The sequence below is a fragment of the Crinia signifera genome, chromosome 1 (assembly GCF_055691185.1).
Source record: "Crinia signifera chromosome 1, ASM5569118v1, whole genome shotgun sequence".
In the NCBI taxonomy this organism is placed as follows: domain Eukaryota; kingdom Metazoa; phylum Chordata; class Amphibia; order Anura; family Myobatrachidae; genus Crinia; species Crinia signifera.
The window spans coordinates 218,110,890-218,131,189 of NC_139217.1; the positions used below are offsets into that span (position 1 = coordinate 218,110,890).

General features: G+C 47.0%; 1 protein-coding gene across 5 annotated transcripts in view; it reads right to left on the reverse strand.

Annotated features, from left to right (window-relative positions):
• Positions 1–20,300, reverse strand: part of TICAM1 (TIR domain containing adaptor molecule 1) — a 115,082-nt gene that overhangs the window by 62,809 nt on the left and 31,973 nt on the right. For 2 of the 5 annotated variants that reach the window (XM_083179262.1, XM_083179264.1), the window contains exon 1: positions 10,833–11,240. The exons of the other annotated variants lie outside the window; for them this stretch is intronic. The gene's annotated coding sequence lies outside the window, so the exon portion shown is untranslated. Of the gene's footprint in view, positions 1–10,832; positions 11,241–20,300 lie in introns of those variants that run through there. 5 annotated transcript variants of the gene reach the window in all.

Consider the following 20,300-nt stretch of genomic DNA (forward strand, 5'->3'; position numbering starts at 1 on the left):
TCACATTTTGTTGATTTTCACCTCCAGAATCACGTCACTAATCTTTCTTCTCACATTAAGGACACTATGCACATATTGGACAAAACCCATGAGATGCCCTGGACGGACGGGTGGGCATTCCTAACCCTGGACGTCCAGGCACTTTATACTAACATACCCCACCATTTGGGCATCGAAGCAGTTAATTATTACCTTGATCATGATGGAACTATTACTCAAGCTAGGAGAAAATTCATTTCAGATTCCATTCACTTTATTCTCACTCACAATCACTTTATTTTTGAGGACACTCACTATCTGCAGCAGGTTGGGACGGCCATGGGGACCAGATTTGCACCAAGCTTTGCAAACCTCTATATGGGCCGCCTCGAGGAAGAGCTTATATGGGGCGGCCCATATAGAGAGAATCTGGTCCTCTATGGCCGTTTTATCGATGATCTCTTTATTATTTGGAAAGGGAGGCACGATCTGGCACTTGAATTTGTTAATTTTCTTAATTCGAATGATTTCAATCTCACTTTTACTCACCACTTTAGTTTCACCTCGGTAACCTTCCTGGATATTGCCTTCTCAATACACAATCAAATACTTATTTCTAATAATTATATTAAACCTGTTGGCACTAATAATTATTTACATTTTGAGAGTGGCCACCACAGACCGTGGGTCTCCAACATCCCCAAAAACCAACTATTAAGGATTGGAAGGAACTGTACACTGGACAGTGACTTCAAGCTACAATCCGAATCTATGCTTGGTCACTTTAGAAGGAGAGGGTACCCTGAAACCCTTCTACAGGAAGCCTCCCAATTAGCTGAATCGACAACTAGAAGCAGTCTACTTAAATCTAAAACCAAAAACAATTTAGTTTTGAATTCTAATTTGAATCCCCCCTTATTCATTTCTAAGTTTAATACCGAATCCATAGCTATTAAAAAAAACATCTTGAAGAATTCTGAGATCTTAAAATATGACAAAATCCTTCCAACTGCCTGTAGTAAACCGAGAGTGATTTAAAAAAAAAGTAAGAACATCAAAGATATCGTCTGTCCAAGTCTTTTACCTTCCCTCCCCACCATCCCCCAACAATCCTGGCTTCCTGACAAACCAAAAGGAAATTACCGATGTAATAAGAACGTTTGTCTTACATGCAAACACATGTGTAATAAAATTAACAAACTAATATCATTTACAAACAAGAAGACATTTGATATAAAATCTTTTATAAATTGTGACACAGAATACTGTGTTTATGTCCTCGAATGTCCGTGCCGACTTCAATATGTCGGCAGGACCACCCGGAGTCTGAATACCAGATTTAGGGAACATCGTACTAATATATTGAGAAAAAACTTAAATCACAGCATTCCACGTCATTTTTTACATCATCATAATGCGGATCCCAGTGAACTTAAAGTCATGGGGTTTGAACACATTGCGAACACCAAAAGAGGCGGTGATCGCTTTAGCGGAATCCTCATGGATCTTCAAACTTGAAACTCTAAACCCCTTAGGCCTAAATGAATCTTTAGATCTCACATGTATGGATTAATTTTCCCCTCCAATATCTTTCTTCCCTTATTCTTTTTATTTGGTCTTTGCGTAGACTTTTGGTTTTATTAAGCAGAACCCAGTTGGTCATTGAGTGGACTATGGAGATCGGGGTCTACCCAAGGCACTTAGTTTTACTATGATGTCTGGGGTTTGCAGACGCTGCTTCCCATATTCCACATCAATTTGCCTTACTGGAGGAGTGAATGCCTTCATATAAACCTTTAACATCTATATTTAGAACTCTCTTATGAGCCATATATTCCCCATATACAGTGTTAAATTCCTTCCATATCCTTTCTTTAGTATAATATATCTGTTTATGTATTTCTGTAAACAGTGTACATGTGCGTTTTGTGGATATATAAATGTGTTTTTTTGTCAGACTAAGAACATATATACAAGTGTATATACGAGGGATGCGCATAAAATATATTTGTGTATCTATTTGTATGTGTTTTTTCCATATATTTTGATATATATATATGTATATTTGAATGTTATAAACAAAGATTTATGAATTCATATAATTGGGTTCTAGTTTCGATTGCTAAACTGGAATATCAAATTATCAATATATTTGAACACTAAACAAATTATTGATATATTTGAATACTAAATATATATTTTCTTCTTCTTATTATTATTATTTTTATTTTTCTGTATGTTCATGTACAAATCTGTCTCTCTGTCATTTGGATTTACTTGATTGTCTCTGATTTCCCTCTTCCATTCCCCCCCCCCCCCTTTTCTTTAAATGAAATCTGTAGCTTAAAATGTATAGCCTTATCCTCTGAACCATTGATTACATAATTGAACCTAATCAGATACTATTTTTACTAATAAATTGAACAAATGAATTTATATTTCCATTGGATTGTTTATGCTCTATCTGGGATTACCTAATATAGATTATTTGAAATGAAATTATATTGCCTTGACACCGGACACTCACAATTGTTTTTATTGCTAAATCATGCTAATTTAACATCAATTATGTGGATACGATAAATACCATAGAGGTGGATGTATGGACATTGTCTTGAGAAAGTTCCCGTTTCCAAGGGTACGAAACGCGTTGACGCCTACTTCCGCTACTCTGCAGAAACCTCCCACTGTTTGAGATCACAGTCTCGCCATCTTGGAGCCGGCTCACGCTACCAATTGAGCCAAACTACAGCCAGCATACTACATCTCCCACCGTTCAACACTGCCTATGGCTTCCCACTCCAGCCGGCAGCCTATCGGAGCCCTGCCCTCTCCGGCGGACGTCACGAAGCCTTCGCTCCGGGTTGAGCCCTCGACACTTCCGGGTTCCCCGTCAGAGCTACAGACACAGTACCACCACGTGCACCGGGTTGAGCTGCATTCACCATCGTGCTCCCCGGCCCCTCCGGCTATCCATCTCAAGGAGGGTGAGCATACTGTCCAGGACATAAGTGCGTCGCCTGAACTATTCCATCTGCGCTACATACGCTAAAAGGTGCTACGCTACTTGTCCTCTGTGCATATTCTATCTGCCTATTTCCATCGGCATTGGCTTGTGTTTCCCGCAACCTTCCCCCCACCATTTAACAGCTTATTTCTGCTAACTAACAAGACTGGCTGCAATTCTTGCATAATCTTTGCTCCTTGCTATTAAGCATCTAAAACATCTATTTGTTAAAGAAGTGGAGAGCGTCTTCTACCTTATATACCTATTGAGCAGGCTTTATCATACTTGTACTTGATTTTAATAATATATTTGTATAAATTAAAAAATATATACTTTTTTATCAATTCTTTTTATATGCATAAAATTTTGTTACATTATTACTGAGTGTCTCCGGTTGTCCTTTTGTTCAGCAAAGCTCATAGGCAAAAACAATATAGATTCAGCAGCGCAAGTGTTAAACATCTTCCTCCCATGTGGATGTGTGAGCCCGACCACTTGATCAATAGGTCCCACTGGAAAATTCTTGAGTGGAATCTCCCGAACTGCAGCGCCTCGAATGAGGCCACCATAGTTCCCATCAGTCTGATGCAGAGGTAGACCGAGACTCTTTCTGGGGCTAGCACCTCCCTCAACAGCTGTTGTATTGCTGCAATCTTCTCCCCTGGGAGAAACACCCTTCTCTCCACTGTGTCCAAAATCATCCCCAAGAACTGGAGACGTTGGGACGGAATCAGTGAAGATTTTGGTATATTCAGGATCCATCCGTGCTGAGACAGGAGATGTCTTGTTTTCTCTTTCAGCAACAAATCGTCCAAGTATGGGATGATGTTTATCCCTTGAGCCCTTAATAAGGACATCATCTCCGCCATCACTTTGGTGAAGACTCGTGGGGCCGTTGAAAGTCCAAACGGTAGGGCTTGGAACTGGAATTGTTCCTCCAGGATTGCAAATCTCAGGAAAACCTGGTGTGGGGCCCACACCGGTATGTGGAGGTACGCGTCCTTCACATCGATGGACGCTAGATATTCTCCCTCCTCCAGACCTGCAATCACTGCCCTCAGGGATTCCATTTGGAATTTGAACACCCTCAAGTAGGGGTTCAGGGACTTTAGATTTAAGATGGGTCGAACCGACCAATCTGGTTTTGGAACCACAAATAGGTTTGAAAAGTAACCCTTCTCCTTGTCTGAGGATTCTGCGATCCTCCGCTGCTGCAGGGAGTCCCGACCTGAAATATCTCTGGGGGGGTGGTCTTTCGAACTCCAGCCTGTAACCGTGTGAAATAATAGCCCTGACCCAAGGGTCGAGGGCGGATGCATCCCACACGTGACTGAAGAACCTCAGTCTTGCCCCCACCATGGGAATATCCCGAGGTGGGAGTGGCCCGTCATGCGGCGGGCTTAGGGGCAGCTGCGCTTGTGCTACGGTCTCTTGTAGCAGCAGCCGCTGCCTTCCTAGGCTTACCTCTGGCGCCTCTATTGGCGGTGGAGCCTCCTCTAGCCTTGGACCTGAATCTAGAGGTCCGAAAGGACTGCTGTGAACCCCCTGTTAAAGGGCGTCTTACCGGGGTGGAGGCTGACGGGAGGAATGTGGACTTACCAGCCGTAGCTTTTGATATCAAATCATCCAGTTCACTCCCAAAGAGTCTATCCCCAGTGAAGGGGAGACTCTCTACGCTGCGTTTGGAGTCCGCATCAGCGACCCACTGCCGCAACCACAGGGCCCTGCGGGCCGACACAGCCATGGCCGAGTTGCGGGCATTAATTGCACCTAACTCCTTTTGTGCTTCGCACATCATTTTTGCTGTGTCCTGGATGTGGCGTAGCTTTTCAGCTACCGTAGGCACATCCATGTCACCCAACAGGCCTTCTTGTATCTGGCCTGCCCATGTGAAGATGGCTTTCGCCATCCAGCAACTAGCAAGCACCGGGCGTTGAGATGCCCCACTTGCTGTATACATAGCCTTTACTGTGCCATCTAGTTTCCTATCAACCTTTAAGGTAGAGGTACCTGGGACTGGGAGCAACACCTTTTTTGAAAGGCGGGACACCGAAGCGTCCACTATAGGGGGCTCCTCCCACACCTTCCTGCCCGTGGGGTCAAAAGGGAAGGTCGATTTAAAACGCTTGGACAATGTAAAGCGTTTCTCTGGATTTTTCCAGAGATCAGACTCTGGATTTTTCTAATGTAAAGCGTTTATCTGGATTTTTCCAGAGATCAGACTCTGGATTTTTCTAAATCAGACTGTTCAGGAAAGACTATGTCTTGCCTTCTGTGTGACCCAAAAAATGGGTCACCCTCAACCAGTGTGGCTAGAGGTAAATCTAGTACTTCTCTAACAGCAAGGACAAGGTTTTCAGTACCTTGAATGCAAGACTGTGACGCCTGTGTATCTACAATATCATCTGCGTCACCATCGCCATCACCATTGCCATCACCATCATCCATATCGGAGTCAGGTGCCACGGCATCAAGCGCCCTTTTGCGGGACACCCCTGGCATGGGTGTAAGAATATCCACCCTTGCTGACAGGACCTTTAAATCCTGTTGGACCTGCTTAGTCTGCATATTATTTGTCGCCAGCTGTGATGACACAGTCTCTAACATGGCTTTCATACCAGTAGCCCATGAAGGTTCCTGGGAGTCAGCCTGCGAGCTACTGTGCTGCGGAGACAAGCTACTGAGCTGTGGTGACATACATTGCTCACATGCAACCTGTGATGTGGAGCTAGGAGCAAACTTGTTGTTGCAAATCATGCAAGTTATTTTTCTCACCATGTTGGAGAAAATAATACCCCCTTAACACACTGCAGTCACACTGAACACACACACAGTGAATGTACAGTAGTATATATGTATCTAACACACTATGTGCAGTTTCACACACATATATATATATATATATATATATATATATATATATATATATATATATATATATATATATATATATATGACAGTGTAAAATTGCTTAACTAGCAGTGGGGGACTCAGAGGAATATGGGGGACACCAGCACCCTGTAACCTGGTCTACCGATTAGATAGACCGGCTTTTATGCACAGACACCAATATTATCAATACTGTGTGCTGCTATCAGTGGCTTATAGCTCACTAGAAGCGCTATCAAGCGCTATACTTGCTGTCTCTGCTGACTGATCTCTCTCCCTTCAAGGCTGCGCTGAGGAGTGAGCTCTGCTCTGCTGTAATGGCGCCCACAGCATGAGAAGAAGCAGGAAGCAGTGTACAGGCGCGCTCAGGTCCCGCTCTGAGCTAAGCCCCGCCCCTTGTAATGGCGTCCGGGCTATGCTAATATTTATACTGGCGCCTGGTAACCCTTTAATAAGGGTTGACCCACATAGCGGTATATGCCCTGGTGGTCCAGTGGCAATGCCTGGCATCCAGTCTGTCGGCGTGGCTGCAGTGTTAAAACAGCTGCGCGCGATCCCTGTGCAGGGCCATTGCGCCGCCATCACCATTATGCCGCACATAAAACCGGCGTCCCCACTGAGGGGACCCGGTTATCACTCACCACCGACATTTTCAGGCTGAGCCAGGGGTGTGCGGCAGCTGGCTGTGTGCTCGCTGCAGCGCAATGCCCGCGGTAACAGCACCCTCTCAGGTCGGTGGACCTGCAGCAGGGATCAGCTCTGTTCCTTGAAAGGCCTGCAGCAGTCCCTTCCCCCGGCTTCCCTCATCGCAGGGAAGCTGTTAAGCCCAAACAGCAACCCGAAAATAACAAACTAAAAGAAATTGAAGAAAAACTCTCTGGAGCTCCAGGAGTGTGCATCCTCTCCTGAGTGCACATTTTCTAAAACTGGCTGGTAAGGGGAAGTAGAGGGGAGGAGCCAGCACACCCTGGTTGAAGAAAATGTTATGTGCCTGTCTCCTGTCGGATACCCTCTATCCCCAAGGTTATAAGACCTCAGTACCCCATAATGAATGAAAGTGAAAAAGTATTAAAACAATAGGTGTTATGCGGTTATATTGCCTTTGCATGAGGACTATATGTACCAGCGGATTTTAACCCCTTGGGTGGTATGCCCGGACTCAACTGCACTGACGCAGCAGGCTGTCCTGGAAAATTTCCAGGCATACCACTTTACATTAGGTGCGCGCCAGTGGTGCCTCTAGCGGAGCACCACTGGCGCACAACCTTTAGGGGTCCCCCCCCCCCTCCTGGGCGATCGTACCCAGAGCTCCGCTGCCGACAGCGGCCATTCACTGTGACGTAGGCGACAGGCTCAGGGATGGTCGGCGTGGCTCGGGGGGGACTCGGGAGAGCCTGTTGCCTGTGTGATCACCGACAGGCAGCAGGGGAGCCTCCGGCTTAGTAATAACGCCGGAGCGGAGGTGAGGGGGCGCGGGAGCGGAGGTGAGGAGGGGGGAGCTGCGGCTTCCTAGATTCTGTGGTGGGTTTTGCTGGGGCAGGACAAACCTGCCCTAGTAGGTTTGTCCTGCCCCAGCAAAACCCACCACTCAAGGGGTTAATGCCCCACATGCTGGTACATCTTGCTGGAACCTGTGATCCCACTGTTAAGGACATTATTACTTTATTCCCCTGGAGAGGAAGAGCCTTTTATTTGGAGGGGTCCCCAACCCCCAAGAATCTCTGGCCTGAGCTGACTAGTTAGGGTGGATTAATGCTTTGGCCATGCGCCCCATCAAGTGTGCCCTAGGCATTACACCCCTGCTAGTGGAGCCTGGTGCTGGTTCTTCAAATATAGGGGGACCTCTACTAATTTTGCCCCTGTATATTTAGAACCAGTGCCAGTTATAGGCAAGGGATGGTTAAAAGGGGTAATTCAGAACAGATTGCATGGCTACAATTTGCACAGCAGCTTATTATCAATACACTGCACATGCATACGGGTTGCAGTACGCATGCGTGCAGTTGTCCTACGATGAAAGCCTGGTCCTTTTTCTGTTCGCTGGCTATATGGAAGGTGAATGACAGGAAATAGGCATCTGGTAGTAACCAATAATTTATTGGTAGTGCTAAGAAAAAAACAGGCGTGCTGGAAAAAAATGCTGGAAGTCTGGGAAAATGCTAGTCATAATCACAGAGATGTGTGTCCCGCACTGGATTAGGTGCAAAAAAGAATAATGATGAATAATGCTGAAACCAGCTTTAGTAATAAGTCCCTTAAGCCCCGTACACACGGGGGGATATATCGCTCAGTGTCCCATTTGCATCAGCGACCAGAGATGGTCGCTGATGAAAAAGAAACTGCCGGGGGGAGCATGTTCCTGCGACCAGCGATCACTACGGGGGAGAAAATGGGAGCGCGCACCAGCGATATACACTCCCATCGCAGGCAATATGGTCGCTCAGCGACCATATTGCCTGCGATATTAGACAAAATCGCCCCCCTGTGTACACAGCCTTAGAATGGATAGATAAAATTTGCTGGAGTTTAGCCCAGAAATGTAATAGATAATATTCACGTAAGGGGGCAGTTTGGCTTCTAATGCAGCCAAACAAAGTAATTTCTTAGTGGAGGCACACTTTTAACATATCAAATTAGTTATAATATTAAAACAACTTTGCTTTCTTAAGAAAGAAATGTCAAAGCAAAGTCCTTAACCCCTTCGTGGCAATCCTGAGAATTTTACAGGCTGTGCCTCAGTGCCCAGTCTGGCAAGCCTGGAAAATTCTTGGGATTGCCACTGTTTAGAGCCGGGCAGCGCTGCTGAGTTACAAGTTGAACTCAGGCAGCTTCAGCGCTGCCTGGTCCCTCCCCTCTGCCACACCTCCTCCTCCCCTGGCTTATGACAAGCCGGTTGCCGGGGGCAGGGACGAGGCGCAGGCCCAGGCAGCGGCTGATTGACAGCTCAGCGGCACTGCCCGGACCCAGCAGTTTTTTTAGGGAGCGCCCCCCCCCCCAAAAAAAACACCACTGAAGGGGTTAAAGACGAACTAAAAACATAGAGATAAAATAAAAATAGTACCTAAGTAATCTCATTTCTCACATTTTCATGACTAAAACTCGCACCATATCACACCTTTCACCCGCAAATTCATATCCCATTAAATAGTAAAAAAAAAAAAATCCAGATTTCTGAAAATGGGATAATGTGCGATTTCAGAACCTTTCTAAAAATCTCATCCCATTAAATGTCACCCCCCAAGTTGAAAAGAAGTTGGCTGGTCTGAGAAAAAATGCTCAGGTTTTCTGATCTGATGAAAAAGTGGATTAGGTATGGTGGTGTGTAACTTGGACAGAGAAGTTGGATGATTTGTCAGTTTCAAGGTTGGAGGAAAGATAGTCTGATGTATGGCCAGCATTCATCACGGTTTGCGGTTTTATTTATGTACTCTGTATTTGGGTTGCTGCAGATCCCTTGTGGTTCTATATAAATAAAAGATAATGGTACTTGTGTAGTTTCACGGCGCCAGTAAATCGCATGCGATTTGATGTGCAATGCTATTTATTACCTGTTTATACCCCCACTATCCACTACGGCATGGAGCTGATCTTATACAGTGTGGCGAGCGCAGCGAGCCACCGAGCCCGAAGCATGGTGAGCCCCGCACTGGGACACGGATTACTTGACATGTATTGGTACTTGTTTCCTAGAACGGCGCCCACGATATTGATCTTAGGCAGTAAAAAAATTGCATCGGTCGCATCGCATGCGGACAAAAAAAATCGCATGCGATGCGACCGACGCGATTACACATAGGGAACAATGTTAAATGGCCCAATTGACCCGATTTCACATAGGGAACAATGTTAAATGGCCCAAATAGCCACCCTGAAGTGTGAAATGGCCCCCCCAATTGTTAACGCTACCCCACGATCGACGTCAAGCCAAAGCATGGCGAGCGCAGCGAGCCCGCGAGGGGCGGCGGTACGCGTCCTCCGACCTTTTCATACCCCCACTATCCACGTCGGCGTGGAGTTGAGAATAGAAAGTGTGGCGAGCCCGAAGCGTGGCGAGCGCAGCAAGCCCCGCGAGGGGACGCGGATACCTTCACAGCTATACGCGTCCCCTCGCGGGCTTCACAGGTATCCGCGTCCCCTCGCCACGCCTCGTGGATACCTGTGAAGCCGGCGAGGGGACGCGTATAGCTGTGAAGGTATCCGCGTCTGCTCGCCACGCTTCGGGCTCGCCACACTTTCTATTCTCAACTCCACGCCGACGTGGATAGTGGGGGTATGAAAAGGTCGGAGGACGCGTACCGCCACCCCTCGCTGCGCTCGCCACGCTTCGGGTTGGCGTTGATCGTGGGGTGGCGTTAACAATTGGGGGGCCATTTCACACTTCAGGGTGGCTATTTGGGGTCTGTGGGCCATTTAACATTGTTCCCCATGTGAAATCGGGTCAAGCTAATAAATCGCATCGCACATCAAATTGCATGCGATTTACTGGCGCCGTGAAACTACACAAGTCCCAAGATAATAATAACATCCAATCCGTATCTGAACACTACACCAGAGCTGACAGTGTCAGCATTTGTAAACATTAAAGCAACATGAACATTAGCAGGTAAAAGTATTCTGTATCGTTATGTTACTGCATAAGATAAGAAGTTTCATATAAAACTCCTAAAGCAACATTAATAGTTCCCTCGTTCCATCAATAACAGCGCTTATAATGAGCTAGATGATAATTAGATAGATCAATAAATAGATTGATCAGAAAAAAACTGGATATATTTTTTATTTTCTAGCACATAACACAACTATAAGTCCCTTTGGTACAGATTCCTATAAGGAATAGGACAACAAAAACTTTTGGTAAATAAATAGTATAAGCAATATGTGTTACAAGTAATTAGTACAGTATAAGTAAATCTGCATGTGTGTGTTTTCTGTGCACTGAGATTTTCAAGACACTCACCGATGTAGGGACAACGTCGAACGAACCGTCAGCAGACAAATGTGTAATATGTGCTCACACAATTAGTGCACAGTCACAAACATGGCGTATAATAAGGAAATGAGAGGATGTGTCCCATATGGTAGTTAGCTAGTTCCCCTTCAGTTTTCGTTTGCGATTACATCACACATCATGTGATCAGACCATGTGACCGTTCTCATCATTCTTGTATTTTTCACTCTTGCCGGCAGACAGGAAATTAGTCAGTGGCTGGGCTCATGAGTAGTGTGGAATTGCAGGCACAGGGAGACAGTGCACGGCTCACAGCACACTCAGTGAGTAGCAGAGGCTCTGTCCCTCAGTGTGTGCTGTGTGCCGGCAGACAGGAAGTTAGTCAGTGGCTGGGCTCATGAGTAGTGTGGAATTGCAGGCAGAGAGGACAGTGCACGGCTCCCAGCATAGACTTAACTTGAACTCAGCTGCTACTTCTCCTACTAAGCCTGACGATTCAAAGAGGAGGGGCTGAGCTTACTATGCTATAATGCTGCTGCTGCTGTCTCGGCTCTTGCCACAGTGACTAATGGTGCCCACACATGCACCGATTTCAGTGCTATGCGTTTTTGGCTGTACAATGGTTCTTTACAATTTTTCTGCCAGAATTAAGCATGACCCGATGTGATGGTTATTTTGCTGTCTGCGATGCTGTGCGATTTAAGCCCTTTTTTTCACTGGCTTTTTCTGACCTTTACTTTGTTCGAGTTCACATGTTTTAAACCTGCAATAAAGTTGTTGATAACAATTTGTATGTAATTATTTCCCAAAAAAAAAAAAAAAAACCCGTCGTATAGCATCGGCTCGTATGCCTGTATAATGCTGAGCCCGATGCTATGCGATAATGTCCAAAAAAGTACCTGCTGCACATACTTTTTTGGACATCTAAAATCGGCCCCCGGGAACGCGCATAGCACAGCATCGCGTCGCACACGCCGCACAAATACACCCCGATAATTGTACGCACGATGCGTTTTGTACTTTAAAAGTACAAAACGCATTCTAAAATCGATGCGTGTGTGGGCTGCATCACTCGAATCATGTATTCAGCTTAATGGTTCGAGTCACTGAGTCAAGGCAGCGATTCACTAGCCATCTCTACAAAGCACCAGCTGGCAGCTCCACAAGATGTTTTGCACGAGCTGCTGAACTACAAAATCCACTTTCTGCTTCTCACTAGCAGCATGTTCAGCTGTGCTTGTGATGCACACAACCACCGTACACCATACCTCCCAACATAACACAATGCACTGCTCCTGGACTTCCCTCTTACCATACCTCTAGTTTTGGGGACATTCCCATGTCTTTCCTGCGGCCGGCAGTGTCCCGCGGCGGGGGGCAGCAGTTCCCTCATACATTAAGAGGGAAGACCAGGAACAGAGCATTGTGCCCCTCATGTTGGGAGGTATGCATACACTAAGGGGAGGGGGGAGTTGCATTTAACATACTGTCATGGCGGGAGGTGTGAGGCATGCTGCACAGATGGGAAGGTGCTGGGATGCAATTAACACATGTCATGGGGGGAGGTATGAGGCATGGTGGGGGGGGGTGCAATTACCACACTGTCATGAGGGGGGGGGGAATGAGGCATGCCACACGGGGGGGAGAGAGAAAGAGGTGCTGGGGTGCAATTAACACAGTCATGTGTGTATTGTAAGCTTGAGAGCAGGGGCCCTCCTACCTTTGACTGTCTGTAAATACCCTGTTTGTCTCCTTTTGTAAAGCGCAACGGAATATGCTGCACTATATTAGAAACTGTTAATAAATAATAATGAATAAATGTGTATGATGAATGCTGCATGTGGGGGCAGGTGCTGGGGTGCAATTAACAGTCATTTATGTGATGAATGCTTAATGTGGGGACAGGCGCTGGGTGCAATTAACACTGTCATGGGGGAGGTGTGAGGCATGCTGCACAGTGGGGGGGGGGGCAGGTGCTGGGGTGCACTTAACACAGTCAGGTGTATGATGAATGCTGCATGTGGGGGCAGGTGCTGGGGTGCAATTAACACAGTCAGGTGTATGATGAATGCTGCATGTGGGGGCAGGTGCTGGGGTGCAATTAACACACCAGGTGTGAGGCATGCTGCACGGGGGTGCATACCTCCCAACATGACCCTTTCTAGGAGAGACACATCGCTCTGTTCCTGGACTTACCTCTTAATGTATGATTTCAGACACCTGTGTTGAAAAGGTTAATTGCTGAGAATGGTGTTTCAAAACAGGTGATGGCAGTCATACATTAAGAGGGAAGTCCAGGAACAGAGCGATGTGTCCCTCCTGGAAAGGGTCATGTTGGGAGGTATGGGGGTGGAGGGGCAGGTATGGCATGCTTCAGCGTTTGCACATAAAAACAGTGGGCGCATCCATAGAAATGCTGTGCGGGCCCGTGCGAACACAGGCATGCCCCTGCCTGTTTGTGGAGGGCGGGTGACCTCACATGACATTAGCATCCACCAGGCCCGGTGACAGGGGGGTCAAGGGGGACAGCCATCTCGGGCCCCGCCGATCTGAGGACGGGGCCCTCCACTCCACTGAGTTGCACCATTGCCAGCTTCAGATGGCTCGCCAATGGCTCAGCTGCCGGGCACCCCCGCTCGGCAGGTGGGTGGGGCTTCATGGGACAGGATGGGGCGGAGCTAAAGGGGATCCTGCCAGGGGGCAGAGCTACATGGTTTGGAGGCTGCTACTGCCCGGGCAAGAGGGAAAGTAGATTCTGCTGCGCAACTGCAGTTCCAGGCCTGCCCAGCCAGACTGCACTCTGTGGATGTTCTACAGGTAAGAGTGAGGGGTATGATACAGTATGTGTATATATTTGGGGGGGTTAGGTCTCAGGGTAAGAGGGTTAAGCACTAGCGGGGAGGGTCAGAATTAGCTGGGGGGGGTAAGGATGGGGAGTGGCCACAAGGTTAGGAAATTTGTCAGTGTGATATAGCTCAGGCCATGGGGTGAGGGAGTAAGTCAGTGTGATAGAGTTCAGGCCGTGGGGTGAGGGAGTGCATCAGTGTGATAGAGCACAGGCTGCAGGTTGAGGGAGTGTGCCAGTTTTATAGAGTGCAGGGAGAAGGAGTGCGTCAATGTGATAGAATGCAGGATGAGGGAGTGCGTTGGTGTTATAGAGCCCAAGTCGAGGGGTGAGGGAACACGTCAGTGTGATAGAACTCAGGCCACGGGTTGAGGGAGTGTGTCAGTGTGATAGAACGCAGGCCACGGGTTGAGGGAGTGTGTCAGTGTGATAGAAGGCCACAGGGTGAGGGAGTGTGTCCCGTTTATGTTTCAGCATGGGAATGGGTTGATGATGTTTGATGGGGTGGGGGCAGTGCTATTTTTCAGCAGGCTCCAGCAGGAACTGAGGTCCTTAATCTAGTTCACTCTTTCTGACAAAATCATTCTTAAGATGGACAAAACCATGTGCACTGCAGGTGAGGCAGGTGTTACTTGTGCAGAGAGAATTAGATTTGGGTGGGGTTTTATTTCAAAGTGAGATCTATATTGCAGTGTAAAAATAAAGCAGCCAGTATTTACCCTGCACAGAAACAAAATGATTCATCCAAATCTAATTCTCTCTGTACATTTGAAATCTGCCCCCCTGCAGTGCACATGGTTTTGTCCATCTAAGAAGGATTTTGTCAGAAAGAGTGAACTAGATTAAGGGCCTCAGTTCCTGCTGGAGCCTGCTGAAAAATAGCACTGGGTGGGGGCTTCAGAGATAGCAGTGTATGGGGCACGATGATTTCTGTTGCCGGCCCTGGCACCCATCCCCAATTCAGCCATCTCTATTCAAAAACAGTGCAGTTAGTCCAGGCTTAAGCATTCGATGTTGAGTAACCATTGAATGATTTTACCACTCTGCAGGTGCATGCGAGCGAATGTGTAAGCATGGCGCCATTTACCTGCTCACTAGGCAGTGAATATACACAGCCTAGTGAACAGGTCTGAATAGCTAAATACAGAAAGTGTATGCACTGCGCTGCACCTGAGGGGGGCAGGAGGGGTTTTGGATGAGGAGGGGATGACCACCAAGTCAAATAAACCCATTGCATATCACATGCCTACCATCTCTTTCCACAAGGAATAGCTGAATAGCTGCTGAAATTGCATGCAATACTGACAACCCTGTACTGAACTAATGTAGTTTAGTAAAAATCTGGTGTAGTTGAAATCGCATAGGGAGTGATTCTGGTTGACTCGCTAAGCAGCATAACTTCGCTGCTTAGCAAGCCAAACAACGCCATTTTCACGAATGCCTACCCCCGCCACGGTCTCCACATCCCTGCGGCTTTGCAAATGGATGTCTTGCATAAACATCCATTCACGGTGTAGCATTCGGGGCCGAAATCATTTGATGGTTGAATGATTTTTACCCTCTTTGCAAATCTGTCAGTCTGGGCTTAGTCAGACATGCTGCGTTAGTCCCGAGAATGGGGTGGTATGCTGCCAGGCCTGCATTCCCATGGGAGCGCCCAGCATTATTTTGGTTACTACAAGGAAACGTAGGGTGTTCGCATGCTAGTGCCCCCATCCAGCCCATGTGCGAGCGCCACGGTGACTATGCAAGTTCCGTATGACGCCCACATAGCAGCCCTGCATATGTACTATGCGCATGTGCAAAGGCTAAACGTCGGTCCCCAGTGTTAATTCACCGGGGACTGAGCAGATAAGATTGACCCCTCAAAGTGTGTACTTAGGACCTTATTCTGTTCACTTCAGTCCTCCGATGTTTTGCATATGCCCATGCATGTTTCTGCGCATGAGCAGACACAGGGTACGTGCACCCACGGTGGACATTCGGTTCGCTGGGTGCACGCACCCCACACGGCGAGCGGGGGGGGGGGGCAGAGAAGGGCGGTTGCGCCGGGGAATGCATTAGCATTTGGGAGCGCCCAGCGTTCATGGGCGTTCCCATATGCTAATGGGGCTGTGACGGACATGCGGGGGGCCGGCAGCTGACATCACCAGATCGATAAGGTCGATATACGCGTTTGAGGAAACAGAAATGCCACACATTCTACCCTAAGTCTCCTTCCCATCGGGAGTCGAGCACACGTCACTCCACTGTCACATTGCTCACGGAAAACGCTTCACAGCAGGACCCCAAAGTGGAGTGCTACAGTGTTGTAGCTATGCGGGTCTACAGCACGGCTGTGCAGGCACCAGCGGAGAAGGAAGCTACATCGAGATGAGGGATGGACGGAACGTAGGGAGCCTCATGGTGTGTACACACGGGGGCGATATGGCTTCCGATGTTGCCGATATAGTGCACATCGGAAGCCATATCGCAAGCCAATTGTGTACTTTGTAGGGCTTGCGAGCCCGATGCGCTGCCGATGCGCGCTCCCGAGTGAGCACAAATCGGCAGTGACATAGTGAGGGCAGCCAAGACTATATAGTGCAGATCTGCACTATATAGTCTCTGTGCCTTTATACTTACATAGCTCCGGCGGCCAGAGGGGCTTCTCCTGGGGCTGCCGGGCTGATGCGCAGTGACCCGGAAGTCCGACCGTATAGACTTCCGGGTCACTGCGGGGGTCTGTTGGTGTCCACTGATGTATGCGGCAGGGGGAAGCTGTTCCTGTGCCGCTGCCCCTGCCATCTGTGCCCCTGTCTCCTGTGACAGGTATCGTTGATGCCCTCTTCACTCCTTCATGCCGTGCGATGAGAGTGCCGATGCGATCAGATCGCATCTCACGGCATGTCGACCGTGTGTATGGTATCAGGTAAGTGTGGAGGGCACCACCGGGAGTGCTAGGGACGCCGGCCCCTGGTGACATTGCATCACTTCCCTTAACCCCACAGTGACTTTATAACTCTTCACCAACCCCCTGCTGGAAATTTGTACTGACTCAACGCTGGACTTTGAGCTCATTAACAACTTGCGAAGCCTTCATCCCACGCAAACAGACCACACACACCTCTTCAGTTGCGGTGGTGTTTTGCCCACACACCCATACCTTGCCTTCACCCTGATCCTGTCTACCCCCACTCGCAATGTACAGGTCACCCACCCCCTACCCCCCGTCCCCCTTCCCATACCCCAATTCCTTTGGCTTACACACAAATGCATAATTTGAGCATTTCTGTGTCATTGTGTTAAATAAATCAGTTATTTGATCACATAATACATATGACTCCATTATATTGTCACACCACACATTGGGTCTTATTCTAGTTCACTCTTTCGGATGCGCGTTCGTTTGGAAAAGACCGAACGCAACACACGTCGGACCGTCAAAGAACACATGCCTACATGTCAACCGCATCCGTTCGGACGGACTTTCAAAGAAGAGGGAGTGTCTTCTGACTGCATCCACATGCAGGGGCGAATTTAGGGGTCAGGCCGCCCCTAGGCACAACATTTTTGTGACCCCCCCTCCCCCTATTTTAATGTAATCATATATGTATATACATTGTTATTTAAATATTTCATAAAAATTTAACTGTAGCCCACCTTAATATTTTTTTAAGCACTGTGGACTGCTCACTGTACAGAGGACCCAGAGAGAGGGAGGCAATTATTAGTACAGTGATTAGCACAGTGTCTCCATCAGTCTCTCTCCGGCTCACACACTGTAACTGACTGAGCGCAGGGAGGATCTGCGCATCGCTCAGCTCAGCAGCTGGATACACAGCAGCCAATAGACTGTGTGTGTGTAGAGTAGCCAATGGGCGGGAGCCGGCAGCAGTGAGCCTGAGCCATTTCCGGATGTGCAGGGGGACCGTCGGACCCAGCCACTAAGCTGTGATGTAATGTGCATGGCAGAGTGGGTGGGCAGTGGCGGGTGACGAGTGGCGCTGCCGCCGACATATGATAATTCATGTCTGCTGCGGCAGCGCTCGTCGCTGCCCATCCGCTGTGCCATTTAACAGAATGTCAGCCTGCCTGCCGCCCTTAATTGGTGCCGCCCTGAGGCCGGTGCCTCACTGGCCTAGGCACAAATCCGGCCCTGTCCACATGTCCATGTGCGGTCGGAACTCTAAGATTTTGCACGGTCCAAATGCGTCCGAACGGACGGGAAGCTGACCATACGCACTGAGTTGGCGTTTTTGCGCCCACCTCACAAATCTATTCGTAAATCATGCTTCACCCACATTGCACACTTATGCAATTAGGCTACCTCCTAACACATATATTATTTATATTTGTAATCAATTACTTCCTAATTCACACTTAAACACATTACTTGCTATTGAGATTAACCCTACAATCATGTTAAGTTTTATTAGTTCATTGTTGCACCTTTACCTGTGTTTAGGTATGCATACTATATATTAATTGCAAGGCTAATGTAATAAATGTAATCAGTCCCCGTAATGTAATGTAATGTGATTAACACATAATAAATGAAAAATACCTACAGTTTAAAACACAGTACGTGTGACATTAATTGTGCATACTGGCTAACGTTCTGTTTTTTTTTAATGATCTAATTTTGTGTCATGCAATGAATTGTGCACTATAATAAAGCTAGATCGCTGTGCAGACACACACACACACACACACACTACTACACCTTCAGCAACATTTTTTCATTACCCTTCACTTTCTTCCACTTTATGCAAACACACATCTCTATACAGTATCTACCTTTTGCAAGTTACATAAATATATTTGGGTAACACAGTTATGTCCATTGAGTGCAGTGTAAATGTGGGCCAGATACCAACAATAAAGTGTTTGCACCATATATTCAACTATTTTGTGTTGCCTCATTTAGCCAGCAATGACTACACGGTCCGGTTTTTCGGTCCGTTCTGTACTTTTAAAGTACACATCGGATCGGATCGCATCCCTAGTGCATGCAGTGTGCATGCACTGCGATCCATTCCGATGTGTACCTAGTACAAAAAGTATGTGCAGCACATACTTTTTGTACCGTACTATGTGATGCGCGGAAGCGCGCATTGCATAGTACAGAACGGAGCCCTACACAACGGACCGTGTATGGGCTCCTTTAGTGGTTCCAATTGAACCTGTGGAAAGTGTTTAATTAATCACTAATGACCAGAGCACTGGATTGCATTGTGCTCAGCTGCGAGTATTTAAGGTGCGGACGTACTAATTGGGCGATCCGAATGCCTAGCACATGAACCATTGCCTTCCAAGAAGTGAAAGCTGCTTGTTTTCACCGAATATTTCTGCTGTGTTGGTTCACTTGCGCTCGGTGTCTGGTCCGAATGCACGCCATCCACTGTTCGTGCAGTCACAGGTCTATGCCCACATTAACGCCTAGGTTCGCCCACTTTGAGACCGCGCCCTTATACATGCCCACATGACGCCCATATTTCCCGAGAGTGTTCAGTGGACATTTTTAGACTGTATTGTTGAGTACAAGTGCGGAGACACAGCGTTGCACATGCGCATTGCGTTGCTTACTCATGCGCAGTTAGCTAAAAGTCGCCGTCCGAAAGAATTCGGAACGGACCGTCTCAACCAGAATAAGGCCCATTGTCTTTAGCGTAGGACTCCAATCTACCCTGTATAAAAAACTAAAGAAATTAAGCATGAGAATTTAGCATTTATGTGTTGCAAGAGTGATCGTGTGTGTGTGTATGTATGTATGTATGTATGTATGTGTGTGTGTCTGTGTTTGAAATGACAAAGGCTACCTTAATTTATACAACCAGTTTCCATCCCTGCAGGTCCACCGCATGTTTATACCAGAAAGCAAGCTATACAGATGGTTCTGAGCGACATGGCATCACACCTCCGGGATGCTGCACTCTGTATTACTGCACTTCACCAAATGTGTGCAATTTTTTCAGTTTTTTTTACAGTTCTAAATTTTGTTTACAAAAATATATATATATATATTTTGTTACACTGTGTATGTGTTTTTGTACAGGGTGGGGAAAAATGTGTTTGATTTGGGATCAAGGTTATTGTGTTAGTATTTGTGTGTGCATAAATGTTGTGCTGTGGTCATAAATAATGGTAATAAATGTTGTATGGCTGTGTTTGTATACGGTAGTATTGTGTGGACATGAATGCATATGATTGTCAATGTGTGAATGTAAATGAGATGTCTAACTTACAGTACATGACATTTGTAGCATAGTGTGTGGTGAAGCCAAATAAGGTAATAGTGGATTTAAATAACACATTTAAAAAAAAAACATGTCACAAGCATTTGAGCATCAAACACATTTAGATATAAATACCCACTAAACATAGGAAAGGCACATGTTTAATTGAAAGGCAAGACATTTGAGCAAGTAGGGGAATAATGTATACATTACACATAGCTAAATCAACCTCAGAAACAGATCATTGAAAAGTGATAATATACACTAATTAATTTAAATTACTCGCACACAAGCCACACAAGCTTACCAAATTCCAGAACCAGCCACTTAACCTTCATACAGATGGAGCGCATGTAATCCTTGCAGGGGCTGGTGGTCAAATTGCCAACCGACAGCCACCGGAAGGGGATGCAC